Source organism: Meriones unguiculatus, chromosome 9 (assembly GCF_030254825.1).
Source record: "Meriones unguiculatus strain TT.TT164.6M chromosome 9, Bangor_MerUng_6.1, whole genome shotgun sequence".
In the NCBI taxonomy this organism is placed as follows: Eukaryota; Metazoa; Chordata; class Mammalia; order Rodentia; family Muridae; genus Meriones; species Meriones unguiculatus.
In genome coordinates, this window is record NC_083357.1 from 40765278 (window position 1) to 40779282 (window position 14005).

Sequence of the window (14005 nt, forward strand, 5' to 3'; positions counted from 1 at the left end):
TCCAGAAGAGCAGCCAGCACTCCTAATGGCTGAGCCTCCTCTTCTATCCAGTCTTAAAGATTGACATTAATTTCAGCCACACATTATATTCTTATGTGCGCACACACACATAACAGCACTGCTACAAAAGGGCTGAAGATGCCTCCAAGAGAAAGCAGAGGCAGAGAGCTGACAAGACAAAAAGAGCCACAGTAGGCTGTTAGGTAAGATATTAAGGCATCCAGGTATGAAGGTTTGAGGTGAGGCACAGGACCTTAAAGCCAGACAACAGTTGAACTGGACTGATAAACTAAGGCCCCGAGGAACCATGTGGAGCTGAAGCGCCTGTCGGTCCTCAGTTTTGTAGCACTCAGGTGAGTGCCTTTCACCCTTCCTTGGTCTGATATGTGCAGCAAGTTCTTGGGCCTGGTTTTTCTGATACGGTTTAAATCTCTCCATGTACTATATGGTCTCAATTTTCATTTTGCCTGTTCGAGACAGAATCTCACTATGCAGCCATCACTGGCATGGAATTCATCGTGTAAATGAGGCTAGCCTTGAACTCTGCCTCCCTCTGCCTCATGAGTGCTGAAATTAAAGGCCACCACAACCATCCCAGATGATTTCAATTCACTTTGAGTTTAGAGCTGGTACTTGTCTCTGCATCTGCCCTCAAAGTACAGCCTATAGCTGCTTGTAACTGGAGTCACCCAGGGCAAGGCATGGCTAGAAGCCACACAGTGTGAAGTCCCTTAGAGCAGGTCCTGGGTTCAGTACCTAACACTAACATTGTCTTTTTCTTTTTTTTTTAATGTGGAGAGAGAAGCCAGGCGATGGTGGTGCACATTTTTAATCCCAGCACTTGGGAGGCAGAGGCAGGTGCATCTCTGAGTTCCAGGCCAGCCTGGTCTGCAGAGTGAATTCTAGGACAGTCAGGGCTACACAGACAAACCCTTTTATAAAAAAAAAAAGTGTGAAGAAGTGGTGGGAGACGATTGATTCTCTTGATTCTCTCTGTTGAATATAAGATACTTCACTCTCCTTATCCTTATTTTTCATACAATATTTATCGGCTTGTCATTTTAAGTTCTTTCTTCGTTCCCTTTTATATTTATACGAATCTTTATAAAAAGCAATGTAGGTGAGCATCCATGTAGCTTTGAGCTGTGGGGGTGTAATTAAGAAAGAAGGGGGACCCCCGGTTTCTATGGTTTCAGCTGCAAACCATCCCTGTCCTCAAGATAGAAGTTTGTTTTCCTTTGAGTAAAGTTCTTTAAGGTCACAGTGGTGGTACCCTCATTTGCTTGTGGAGTCCAGGGTGAACTCTGAATGACAAATGGGTTTCATCAGGCTCTTCTGCTGGGGAACTGACATCATTGCCTTGAGGACACTGTCTTCCTGTCCACCATTGCTAACTCTAGGGGGACCGCCTGCTGTGAGTCCAGGCCTAGCTGAATGCTTACTTAAACTTAACAAATTGTCTTGCTCAGTGGGAGTCTTACTCCCATTATGCCAACCCTCCCTGCCACCCCCAGCAACAGCGTCTAGATCTGCAAGCTTTTCCTTTCACTCACAAGGGAAAGAAGGGTGCAAGGCCACAGAGTGTCCTAGAGAACCAAGGAAGGTTTAGAAGGGCTCTGTGTTAGGAAGAACAAGCATGTTCAGTAGGTGATCAGCAAGTTCTAGGAGTTCTAGGAGTTGCCCTGACCTCAGCCAAGGAAGGCATTCACAGGCACTAAGGGCTGACCCTGGATTCTCTTCCTACAGGGCTCATAAATGCAAAACCTCAGAGAAAACCACAACTTTAGGGGGTAGAGAATCTATTATTTCCACTGCCTTGTCTTGATTTTTCACTCCTTTAACACACTCACCATCAAGGAACTTGGCCTCTGCAGCAACAGGCTGTGGTGTTTAAGGTTCTCCCTGAAGGCTGGGAGATGCTCAGCAGTGAAGTGCTCACTGCTCTTGAAAAGGGCACAAGTTTGCTCTTCTGCACACACATTGCCAGGCTCCCAATCCCCAGCTTCCCAGGGGGACGGGGGTGGGGGGGCACTGAAACTCTCTCCTGGCCTCTTTGGACACAAGGCACACATGCAGTCCATATACATATATGCAGACAAATAGGCATAAAATAAAATATGACATAATATGATATAGGACAAAAATAAATGGCATCTTTTAGAAAAAGCTCTTTTAAATTCTGCCTCAGATCTCAAGCTAAGTCCTGCTAATGAACCTGCCCTCTCCCAGCCTGGGTACATAGACATTTTTGTGGGCTATTCCAGACATGAAATTGTAAACCCAAACAAACCTGGTCTCTTTGAAGCACTTTCAATTGTTCAAATACAAGGAGACTTTGTGGTTATAACTGGCTTCTTGCTTGTTGACCTGACAACGCCTCACCCTGCCGTTTTTACGGCTCCTTTCTTGGGATTCCACAACTCCAGCTCCAGGTGCCAAGCTGCTGACTTAGTGGAGAGGGCAGGTGTGAAAGATATAAGGAATTAAGGAGCAGTGTTTCTTGTCCTTAAAATTCTACATAGAAGAATTTTCCACAGTCCACCTTCTACTCATATCAGTGCTGTCTAAACACAGTAAAGTGTGTTGCTCTGGGCTTGAAGTCCATCAGAGCTGGTCAATACCAGTGACACTCCCCACCAGCTAGGTACCCTAGGAAGATTGCTGAGCTCATTTCAGCAGCTATTGCCTCATGGGAAGCTAACAGAAGGTTACTGGGAAGGTTCTTGTGAGAACTGAGAAAATATATCATCTCATCAACCTGTATTCCTCTAAAGATTTTAAAAATGTTTATATGTATATGTCTATGACTGTGTGTGTATACATATCATGTGTGTGCAGTTGCCCATGGAGACCTAACGAGGGCTTTCAGGTCCCCTGGAGCTAGACTTAGAGGCCACTGTGAGCTGCCAGAAGTGGGTGCTGGAAACCAAACTCAAGTCCTCTGCAAGAACAGCACCAGCTCTTAAGTCATGAGCCATCTCTCCAGCTCACCAATTTATATTCCATGAGCATCTATGTACAAATAATCCCGTTATATACAAAAGACATAAGGATGAAGACACTTAAGCTTTTAAACTTAAGCATTTAAAATTCTAGCTCTGAATAATTAACTGCTATTACTTGTGTGGCATTAAAACGCATTAGAAATGAAAAGTAAAGGATCAGCAATATGGCTCAGTAAGTAGAATTGCTTAGCACCTCAGTCTGAGCTTCAGAAGTCATGGTAGGAAGGTGAGAACAACAAGAGTGCCAACGCTCAGGCACACACACTGATGATGAGTATCATCATCACCTGGTAATCCAACCTTTCCTTGTGAATCACCTCCCCCTCAACCTTGGAACTCTCTAGAACCCAACTTGTTTTAAAATAAATATGATAAGCTGGAGAGCAGCAGGTATTGTGATCTTATGAGGCACATTGTAAGATTTAAGGATGAGAAAGAAGTGTTAATGCCATAAAACTCAAGGTTACAAACATTTCAGTCCTACATAAGCAGAGGGTATTCTGTTTTCTTTTTTAAACATAGTCTCTATGTATCTCAGGCTAGCCTCAAACTTGACGTGCTGTCAGTCTTTGTCCTTTTTTTTTAGCATCTTTGTCTATGATGTCTTTAGGGACTTACACATTGTCTCTGAAAGTCATTTTTGCTTTTTCCAGTTGAGTGGAAGTTACTAAGCTTTCAGTCAGCCCTGAAATGTCTGCCTACTAAGACCCTCTTAATTCCCCTAATTTTTTTCTTCCTCCCACGGCCCAGACAGAAGAATGGGCATACCACAGACCCCTCCTATTAGGCAAGATGGGGGTCAAATTCTCCAGAGTAGTCAGATGATGGCTGCTGGAGGGAGTCTGCTGGTTGTTCAGCCACAGCTGGGTCACAAGGCTCTTACACAAGTATGTGGTCTAAACTTGGGCCTGGTTTCTTTTAAGTCAGGGATGACTCAGCAGGACACTCCTCTGCAACTCCACCTCTGGCTCTTTGCAATCAGCCACGTAGATAGTAGCAGAAAAAGGGGCCAGATCTCATTCTGAGGCTGCCATGCCTCTGCGAAGACAAGCACATGGTTATTCATGCCTAACCTAATTTGGGATGGGGGTGGGTTGGGGATGGGGTTGTCTTCAGGGAAGTCAAAGAAAGAAAGCTAATGAGTTTTAGCCTAAGTAGTGACATGAATACACACATTTGATTTTGTTCTCTCCCCGAACTTCAGGCAATAAGGGGAAAGAAAAGAAGAAAGAAAAAGAAAAGAAACAAAATTTCATAAGAGCCAAAAAAGCAGAAGAGGGAAATGATCAGTGAAATCTTGGTGTGTGGAAACAGTTCACAGGACAAAAAAGCCAACACTCAGATGTCCTAAGGCATGCACACTGTGTCTGTATGTGGAGCTCAGCAGACTTCACCTGTGGCACACATCGGTGTAAGGGGAGGCAGTGTTAACCCATCTAATGTGCCCAAACTTGAGAAGTTTCTACCCTGGTTTTGGAGACAGGACACAGAGACATTTAGCAACTTGAGTGAGTCCCACACATCATTTGAACTTCAGAGGCATGTTTCCAGAGACCACACTCTCATACAACACAGAATTTAGATTCCAAAATTAGGAGCTCTCAGGACTTGCCACAGGAAGGACCAAAGTGTGGTCTAAAAACAGAACTGGTGGAAAGTCTCAATGGAGAGTGGCCGCAGGCCATCCTCTCAATTCATTCTGGCCACAACTGCTCCTCTGTTGCTGAGCAGAACGTTGGTGGTTTCCTCTCTGCCCAGATGAGCAGAGAGGAAGCACATAAGAAACTGGAGACATAAGAGGAAGTTTGAGAACTGATCAGAGGCTGCTAGGACCTTTCCTACTTAGCCCTCGAGTGTGATGAAAGCACACACCAGGAGTGAGATCCGGACTAGATAAAGGTTGATACTGGCAATTGAAGGTCCCAAGATCCTAAGCCCTGAACATATCCACAGAGTGCACACAGTACTATTCCCTTCTCCCACTTTCATTTTTTTCATACAGAAAAATATATACCTATCAAAACAACATCAAAATTCCCAATAACAATAACACTGAACTCCAACAGATAATATGAATCCTAGTGACACTAAAATCCTAGTGACAATGTGAACAGCAAGCCTGAATTATAATCCATATGATAAAATACAGATAGATTCCAAGTCAATGCTGACATGTCAATAATTGAATGGCTAAGCCCATGAAGTTCTACTTCAAGGAAGTCTCTACCTTTCAAGAGAATGCCAATTCATAAGTATAAAAGGAGGGAGAATGGTAACAGAAAATCATCCTGAAATATTCTAGTAATAACTGTTGCAGGTAAGATTCCTCAATGGTGAAAGTTTGTAGATAAACTGGATACCTGTACAATCTCAAAGTTTATTCAACAATACCTACTGTTTGTAGAAATAATTTAGGCCAGGTATTGTGGTGCACACCTTTAGTCTCATCATTTGGGAGGAGAAGGTATGAGGATGAGGAGTCCAAGATATCATCCTTGGCTACATAGCAAGTTTGAGGCTAGCTTAGGCCATGAGGCCTTGTCTAAAAAGCAAGCAAACAAACAAGTCCCCAAAACTGTTGCTTTAGGAAATCCACAGACATGACCACTAAGACAGTCTGTAACCAATTGAAAGTCTTTATTCCCGTTGGCTAGACTACAATCGGGTATTCAGAATCCAAGTGTAATGCCAGATGCTTAGTGTAAAAGGGTTTTTAAAAACAACAACAACAAAAACACATCCTGGCATCTCACTCAACAACTTCAGGGTTTTGCTCAAACAAGCAGTTTAATGGAAGTTAAGAGAAGCAGTTAGGAGGCTGGAGAGATGGCTCAGTAGTTGGGAGCACTGGCTGCTCTTCCAGAGGACCTGGGTTCAATTCCCAGCACCCACTTAGTAGTTTATAACTGTCTGTAACCCCAGTTCCAAGGAATCTGACACCCCAACACAGACATGGATGCAGGAAAAATACCAGTTCACATAAAATAATAATTTTAAAGAGAGAGAAAGAAAGAAGCAGCTAGCTGCTGGGGGCGGGGTTCTACTGCCCAAGAGGCAGTTCAGCAGAAGCTAAGTTAGCTGTGGCATTTGACCTCCAGGTTTCGAGAACTGAATCCACAGGATTCTCCACTGAGGAGATGAAACTCTAATTAAAACCTAAATTGGCCTCAGCAAGAATACAAGAACACAAAATCTGCACTGTCTTTTCCTGCCACAATGTTATAGTGAGAAAAATGCAGAAACTACTTCAACCATGTGGTTAAGGTCAGAATCACCAGCATCAATAAAAGAAACAGTTTTTACCTCAAAGGAATGAAAGACATGGTTTATTCTGGCGCCAAATATGAGTGACTATGGTCCAAAACCATAAATTTCGGTCTCCCAAAACACCATGCTCTAGTGAGGTAGCAACTTCATGAACTTTTTATGATAACAGAACAAAGCCATAAACCAAGACAATGTATTTTCAAATACATTGATGGATACATCAAATTAGGTGGGTGATAGCAAGCCGAGAAAACTGTTATAGATTTTGGATACACCCTTAGCCCTTCAGCTGGTGGGAAACTAAGTTTTCCTAATACATTTTAAAGGTTTTTATCTGTTTGTCAAGATAGTAGGTCTAGATTTATCTGGTAAATCTAAAACAGAACAGAGTAAGGAATGGCTATTTAGTCAGTTAGAGATGGCCCAAAAGAAACTATGGTTAGGTTCTAGACCCATAACATTCAACCTCTCCATAGTGCTGAAGTTCTAATCAGCCAGCTGGCCTCTGTAGACACAGCATCTATCCAAGAATTTTGATTCACTCCAGTAACAAGTCTCATAGGCTTCATACTTCCCTCGTTTGATGTACAGAGAAAGTCACAATGCCTTGGCTGTGTCCTTGCCCCAAATCCAATTTACTCTAACCATGAGGAAAACCTCAGAAAAAAATCCAAATGTCATTTTACAGAATGTCAAGGGCAGAAGAAACAAAGAAGCAAAGACTGAGGACCTTGACCAGATTAGAGGAGTCAACAGCTGCACACAATGTAGACTCCTGGAAAAGCAGAGTGACATTTTTGGAGACACTAGTTTGTAGCATAGGAAAGCACATGGGAATTAATTTCCTGCTTTGGACAAAGCACTGTGGCTGTGTGAGATGTCAGCACAAAGGGAGCTGAGTAAAGCCATTGGGCCCAACTCTGCACAACTTGATTCTCTATGAGTCTAATGTCATTTCAAAATAAGAGTGCACACACACACAGCCTAAGGAGAATTATTTTCAGACTACAATTTTATACCCAATCAAAATACGAATCCACTGTGAAGACAGAACAGTGACAATTTTCAGATGTGAAAGGTCACTAATGAACCAGCCTGCTTCCATCTTAGCCTTAAACTCCATATTATGGTAAAGATAAACTAGGTTTATTCTTGCTTATGATTAAACCTCTGCTTCTCAAGGATTGGGCTATGCTCTACCTTAACCACAAATGGTTCTGTAGTGCCTGTTCCAGGAAATGACAACCATGTCTTTGTTTCAAAAAGTTATAACCATCTTGAAACTGTACCTTTGTTTTAAAGGTTGTTATGACTACCTCATGACCATCTTGCAATCATGTCTTTGTTTCAGGATGTCATTATGACTAACCTGCTTATGTTCTGCTCCTGTAACCCTGCCTACTTCCAAATCCCCCCCATTTGGAACCCCCCTACCCCTTGTCTTCCTCCCTTCCAATGCTGATCTCTTGAACCCCTCCTTAGGAGGAGGCAGCCCAAATTTTAAAACAACAACAACAAAACAAAACCTTGTTTTAATTATTTTGGCATGACAATTTGGGTTGGTGGCCCTTCTCCTCCCATCTTTGGGATTAAGAGTCACATGCTCCCATACTTCCTCAGACAAATAAACTAGGTGAAGAAAGCAATCCAGCTAACACCAAAGTCGATACTAGAGAAAGTCAATGTATTTTCAGAACAATGCTGTGCAATGATCCAAGGCAATCAGTGTGGATGGAACAGGAGAACTATTGTTTCCTAAATGGCTTCTAATCTATCAAACCCCTACTTATTTAATTGTATCAGTACATTTTTCAGTTTGATTTATTTTTAATTTATTTAACTTAATGTAGGTGTGTTTGCTTCCATGTATGGTTGTCTACCACATGGCTTGTGCCTGCAGAGGCTGGAAGAGGGCATCAGGTCCCCTGGAACTGGAGTTGCATATGGTTGTGAGCTGCCACGTGGGTACTGGGAACCAAACCTGGATCCTGACCAAGATGAGTAGCCAATTCTCTTCACCATGGAGCCATCGCCCCAGCCACTTTGTTTGATTTTTGAGACAGAGTTTCATTCTACAGCACATTCTGCCTCAGTACCCCAAGAGCTGGGACTGTGACTATGAGACATCAACTAACTCAGGTGACTTTTTTCCAATCCTGGGAATGAACCAAGGGCCTGATACATGTCCTAAGGTTTCAGTTTTGATAGAGTTTGAAGTGAATTATTGATACATAGGTAGAAAACTAAGCAGGAAAAAAAAGAGAAAAAATTGTAACCTGTTTTGGAGAAGGGATTGCACTAAAAAGGAGATATAGCCCTAAAGCCCTAAACAGTCGGTTGTTAGCAACATTTGCATAGTCATAAGAATGTAAACACTAAGTGCTCATTTAACCAAAAACCTATTTTGGGAGAAGGGAAGGAGAGGAGGAAAGTATGTGTAACAGGAGGAATGAGGGTTTTTCTAGGTAAGAAGTGAGAAGTCACTGTGGTGGCTGGGGGATGGGGTGGGTGGAGGAATGGGAATGAGGAGTGGGGAGTGTTATCCTCAGCTGGAAGGTAAGCAGGGTCTCAGGGTGTCACTCTGGAGTGACAGGATGATGGCTATAAATGTGACCATCTAAGGGATTCTAATTCCCTTGCAGCCATAGCAAACTGGTGGGGACCAAATGGCAGCCAGTGTGAAGAGGGCACAGGCTGAGCAGATGGCCCAGATGGGGCTGGCTCAGGAAGAGATGGGCTCAAGTTCCATATTGGCAGGAGTCAGTCCAACTTCATGCCATTTGGGGTAGAGTGCAGCCATGAGTCAAAGCAGCTGACACCATCCTGAGCTAGCAGTGGCCTGGTTGCGTGAAACCTGTGAAGCAGTGCTGACAGATGTGAGTGACTTGGGAGATGCTGGGTGGACTGACAGAAAGCAGATTTCTCCACTGCAGGACGTATCAGAGCCTTTGATGTGAGGATGGTCACAGCCACTGTAAGACATGGCAGTCAGGGGAAATGATGCTGTGTTGAGCATGACTATGAGACTCCATAGAGAACAGAACACTGGCCCAGAGAACAGACAATGCTTTCTAGATGAGGGATGAGGCACCATGGGCTGACTTTAGCAGGACAGGAATCTGGGCTTTTGTTTTGTTTTGCTCCGGTACCAAGGAAGTGCTCTGCCAGCCACTGAGCTGCATCCCCAGATATGGCTCTTGTATTTTGATGCCCTCACCACAAATACCAGTGCTTTCTACAGCTAGTGGAGTGTAATTCAGGCTTCAGTGTCAACAGACAAATGAGATGAGGTTTGAGACAAGATGAGGGAAATAATATAGAACAACAAACAGAGGCACTTGTGTAAATCTTCGGCCAGACAGTAGGGAGGTGGGATCCAGGGACTTCACAGACCTTTGGTGCTCATGGGCCCACACAAAAGCAAGATCAAACCCACAAGAGGGCTTCACCAGCCTGGAAATGATGGGGACAGCTGTTAGAAAGGGCTATGAAATGCAGGGGTGACTGCCTGTCTCCCACTCACTTTCTTCAAGAGCTTCCCCTTCAGTTCCCAGGTTCTATGGGACTCTAAGGGGGTTTTCTGGGACTGACTCCATCCAGCTGAGGAGGTCCCACCTGCCTGAAGCAAAGACAGACTCCTCGAAGACACTAACCAGGGAGGCGGGCAAGACAGCTCAGTGGGTAAGATACCAGTCCCAGAAGCATGTGTGTGGATCCCCAGCAGACACGCAGAGAAGCGGCCATGTTTAACAGAAGCAGCATGTGCTCCTAGCAATGGAGTATCTCTCCAGACACACGGACCTCCTGTTCGCATCCTCTGCTTTCTGATATGGCCCTCTCTGAAGGGGCAACTTCCATCCTAACCCTAGGAAACTAGCATGCTTTCATTCCATACTACCGAAATGTGCTGTCCTTCTGACCTTATCCCTCAGTAAAAATTTTACCCTTGTCCCTTATATTTTCCCTCAATCTTAGCTTCCTAGCCTGGCACAAGAGCCCAAGATCCATGTCCATCAGCCACTTGGGGTGTATTTATTGGACAGAAATGTGGAAGCCACCCAGGTATTTTGTGGGCAGCACAAAGTGGGTAAGGGAGTCACTGAGACCCTTCAGGGCCTCCAATGCTTGATCACGAGCCAGCTCTTTCTCCCATTTTCCGAACAGGAAGAGGCAAATTCTTCGAGGATCAGGCCCGGTGTTTCATAAGCACCACTTACACTAGTGTCATTCTGGCAGCAGGTTGCAGCCAGCTGGGATAAGCTAATTGTCATCTGAAATGTTCTTGAGAGATGCCCCCATTTTCAGCACTGGCCTCATCCACTTCCTCTGGGGAGAGGGAAGGTGTCTGAAAACTTGAGGGCCTTCAGCAGTCCCTCTAGATAGTCACTGAGCACTGGGTTTCAATTCTTGATGTAGGCATATACTTTGACAAATATGTCCGGTCCATCTGTGTTGGAGCCTGGGCTCTGGGAAGGCAGCAGTGAGCGCCTGAGAGGGCACCAGAAGTTCCTTAGTCTTGCTAGTGTCTGTCTGTACTTCAGGGCTGCACAGCAGAAATGGGAGACATCTGCCTAGGCACAGCTCTGCCTCTTGGTGCCCACAGAAGTGATGATGCAGGTGACTCCACTGGGCCAGAGCACCAGAAAGTCTCCGGGAGATAGGTCCCCCTCTTGGTCCCATCACTGCCAGTTTCTATGAACTATGTGACCTGTGGCTGTTCTTCAAATATGGTTATGTTGGTGAGCTAGGGAAACTCAGAGGAGCCAGGGCCCAGGAGGGAGGTTCTCACAGTTAGGAATTCCTCCTCCAGAACAAGTCCCTTGGTCTTCTCCTGGCTGAAACAGGGAGTCACTGTCCCCTCTCCTCTTTATGGCTGCTCTGAGATATCCCTGCTCACACAGTGAAGATGGAGTACAGTCATGCCTGTTCCATGGGCATGACTGCATGAGCCAGAACAGGCAAGCCCAGTGTGGTAAGGGGTTTTCAAAGTGCTCATCCTCACAGGAGCACATGCTAAGCACTGTACCAGCCATTCTGGAGGATGCTGAGAGCCAGGGAACACACCTCTTGCAGGGTCTCCCTGGCAGAGCAGTTCCAACCTGGTCCTGATGAGCACACAGCTAGGCTCCAGCTCGTGAAAGCAAAGCTTCAGATCACATCTTTGGTGCCCATGGCATCTGGCAAGTATCGCTTTCACTGACAAGTTCTTTGGCAGGATAAGATAATCGTCCCTGGGGTTCATGGGATGAATTGAGGGCTAGACAATGCAGTGAACAGACATGCTTTAAAGAGGACTAGCCCTGTGCCTAGCACTAACAACGGTCAGTCTTTCCTTAGATGCCTGCTAGCTTGGCATCCCAAAGCCACCACTTCCTCCCACCCCCCATTTACGAACTACATAAGAAATGGAAAAGGCAAATGAACAGATGAGTGTGTGGCTTTTACAATGGGCACACAAACTCAAACCCAATAGCCCACACGGTGTGGGGCAAAAAGGCCCATTATCTGGAGATTTTTGAACTCAGACCTTGCAAGAACCAATGTCCTCAGATCTTGCTGTTCTACCCCCTCCCCAGCCTTGCCTTTAAAAACCTCAGATGCTAAAAATACCCTGGCCACCTGCTGCCCTAGGAGACAGTAAATCATTGGCCTTCTAGCACTAGAATCCCAGCCAGGCCTGGTTCAAGGTGGCCTCAGGCACAAACCCATGGGGTTAAGTTTCCTTTTTTCCCACCCAGGCTGCTACCAGCAGCTTTCCCTACTGCCTAGGAGGCTAGAAGCAGGAGGGCGATGCACAGAGCCAGCAGGACCAGCTTGAACTTTCTGGAGCCAAGATGCCAACTGGGTGTGGGGTAATCTGGGTAAGGGCTGAGGGGGGTGGGGGGAGGCTCCAGGGAAAGACAGCGGAGGGGGCCTCAAGAAGCAACGGCTCTACTATAAAGTCAGTACAACCACAAGTTGGCACTCCATGCTGTCTTGTTATGCCGCAGCCACCAGATGTCGCTGTAAACAAGCAACACAAGTATCTGTGGTGCCGTCTCTGGACAGGAAGTGAATTAATGGAGACAGCTCTCGATTGCCCTGGGCACTCAGCGGCACATGGGAGAATTTGCTAACTGCTTCCAGTTCTAATTAAATCTCTCCCCCACCTTTCCCTCCCTCCGCCCCCAACCCTAAACCAAAACACAACCACGCATGGTTGGATACCATAAAAAGCTAAAATGATACGCTCAGGATGCGAGGCTAAGCACTGCACTCAGGGTCAGCCGCTTTGGACCCAGAGAAGAGCATGTCTGATTGCATGCGGGTTGATGCCCCAGGTCCCGCCTCTGAGAAAAAGGTATCGGACGGGTCCGATGCTCTTTGGGTGGATGACACCTAAATGAACATCTGTACAAAGTCCCAATTTATTTCTAATATCAGAGATCAGACCTCTACTCTTGCCTGATGCGTCTAAAACAAAAAGGGGGAACTGTAGAGAGCTGCAGAATGCTATGCCTTAAAGATGGAGCTGGTTTCCGCCCTCCACCTTCCCGATGGTGAGTGCTCTCTGTCAGGAACAACTCCACATTTGGCTAAGGCCGAGGATCTGGCTTGCTTCCATGTATGTGGACCTATCTGCATTGCCCCCGTGGCACGCCTGGGTTGGCTACCCAGAGGCTATTTAATCTGTGGGCTGGCTTTCCCCGGGGTCCGAGGATTGTTCAATGTTCCTGAATAAACTGCATTGAAAAAAAAAAAAAAAAAAAACAACAACAGTTGTTCAAAACAGGGAAACAGGAAGGAAGGGTTTGCTTTTAGACATCATTAAAGATTAGCAGAATTTTTATTGTTTTTCCTAGGTATTATATGAATGATTTTGGGATTAAACTTGTGTCTGTTCATATTAATTAGCATAGTATCTTTAATACTCATTTTATACCATACTTTATATGCATATGGTACAGAGCAGTATAATATTAGATAGATAACTATGCTTGGTCTAAACTGTGTACCTTCAACAATGATCTTTTCTTTATTTGGGAATGCATAGCTGCTGGCTGATGAGGACTGCGTGGTATGTTATGAGATGTTAGATGTGAATGAAGTGTAACAATTTTAGTAGCAAAATTATACCCAATTGAAAAACTACTAATATCGAGGTTGAGTAAAGCACATTTTTTATCAATTTATTTTTATTTTTATTATTGTTACATTTTATTAACTCTGTATCCCATTTTAATTAACCATTTATCTGTTACTTGTTGATGTGTTTATTTTGCATGTCCTCTATTACAAACAAAAAAGAGAGATCTAATTAGGATTTTCACTGGAAATTAGGAAGTACCTACTAATGCTAATTTTATGACCATGTCACTCCTTCAGAGTCAACTTTTAATGTAATTTTGTAAAATCTAGTAGTCCTTCCTTCCTTCAGTTTGGTAACTTAGTTCTCTTTTAGCATGGGTAACTTTAGTTTTTATTGTTTGTGTTTCCTTTTAGGTTCTCACTACTTCATGTTTGATTTTTCTTGATATTTATTTATTTGTATTTCTCTTTATGTATCTGTGTGAAAGGCTGCTTGCTAGTGAGGACCAGTGAACATGGATACCCTCAGACTCTAGAAGAGGACATTGGATACCGTGGATCTGGAATTACAGAGAGGAGTGAGTGGGGCTATGTGAGTTTTGATAAATGAACTCCTGTCCTCTGGTCCTCTGCAGAAAGAGCATGCGCTCTTAACCACTGAGCCA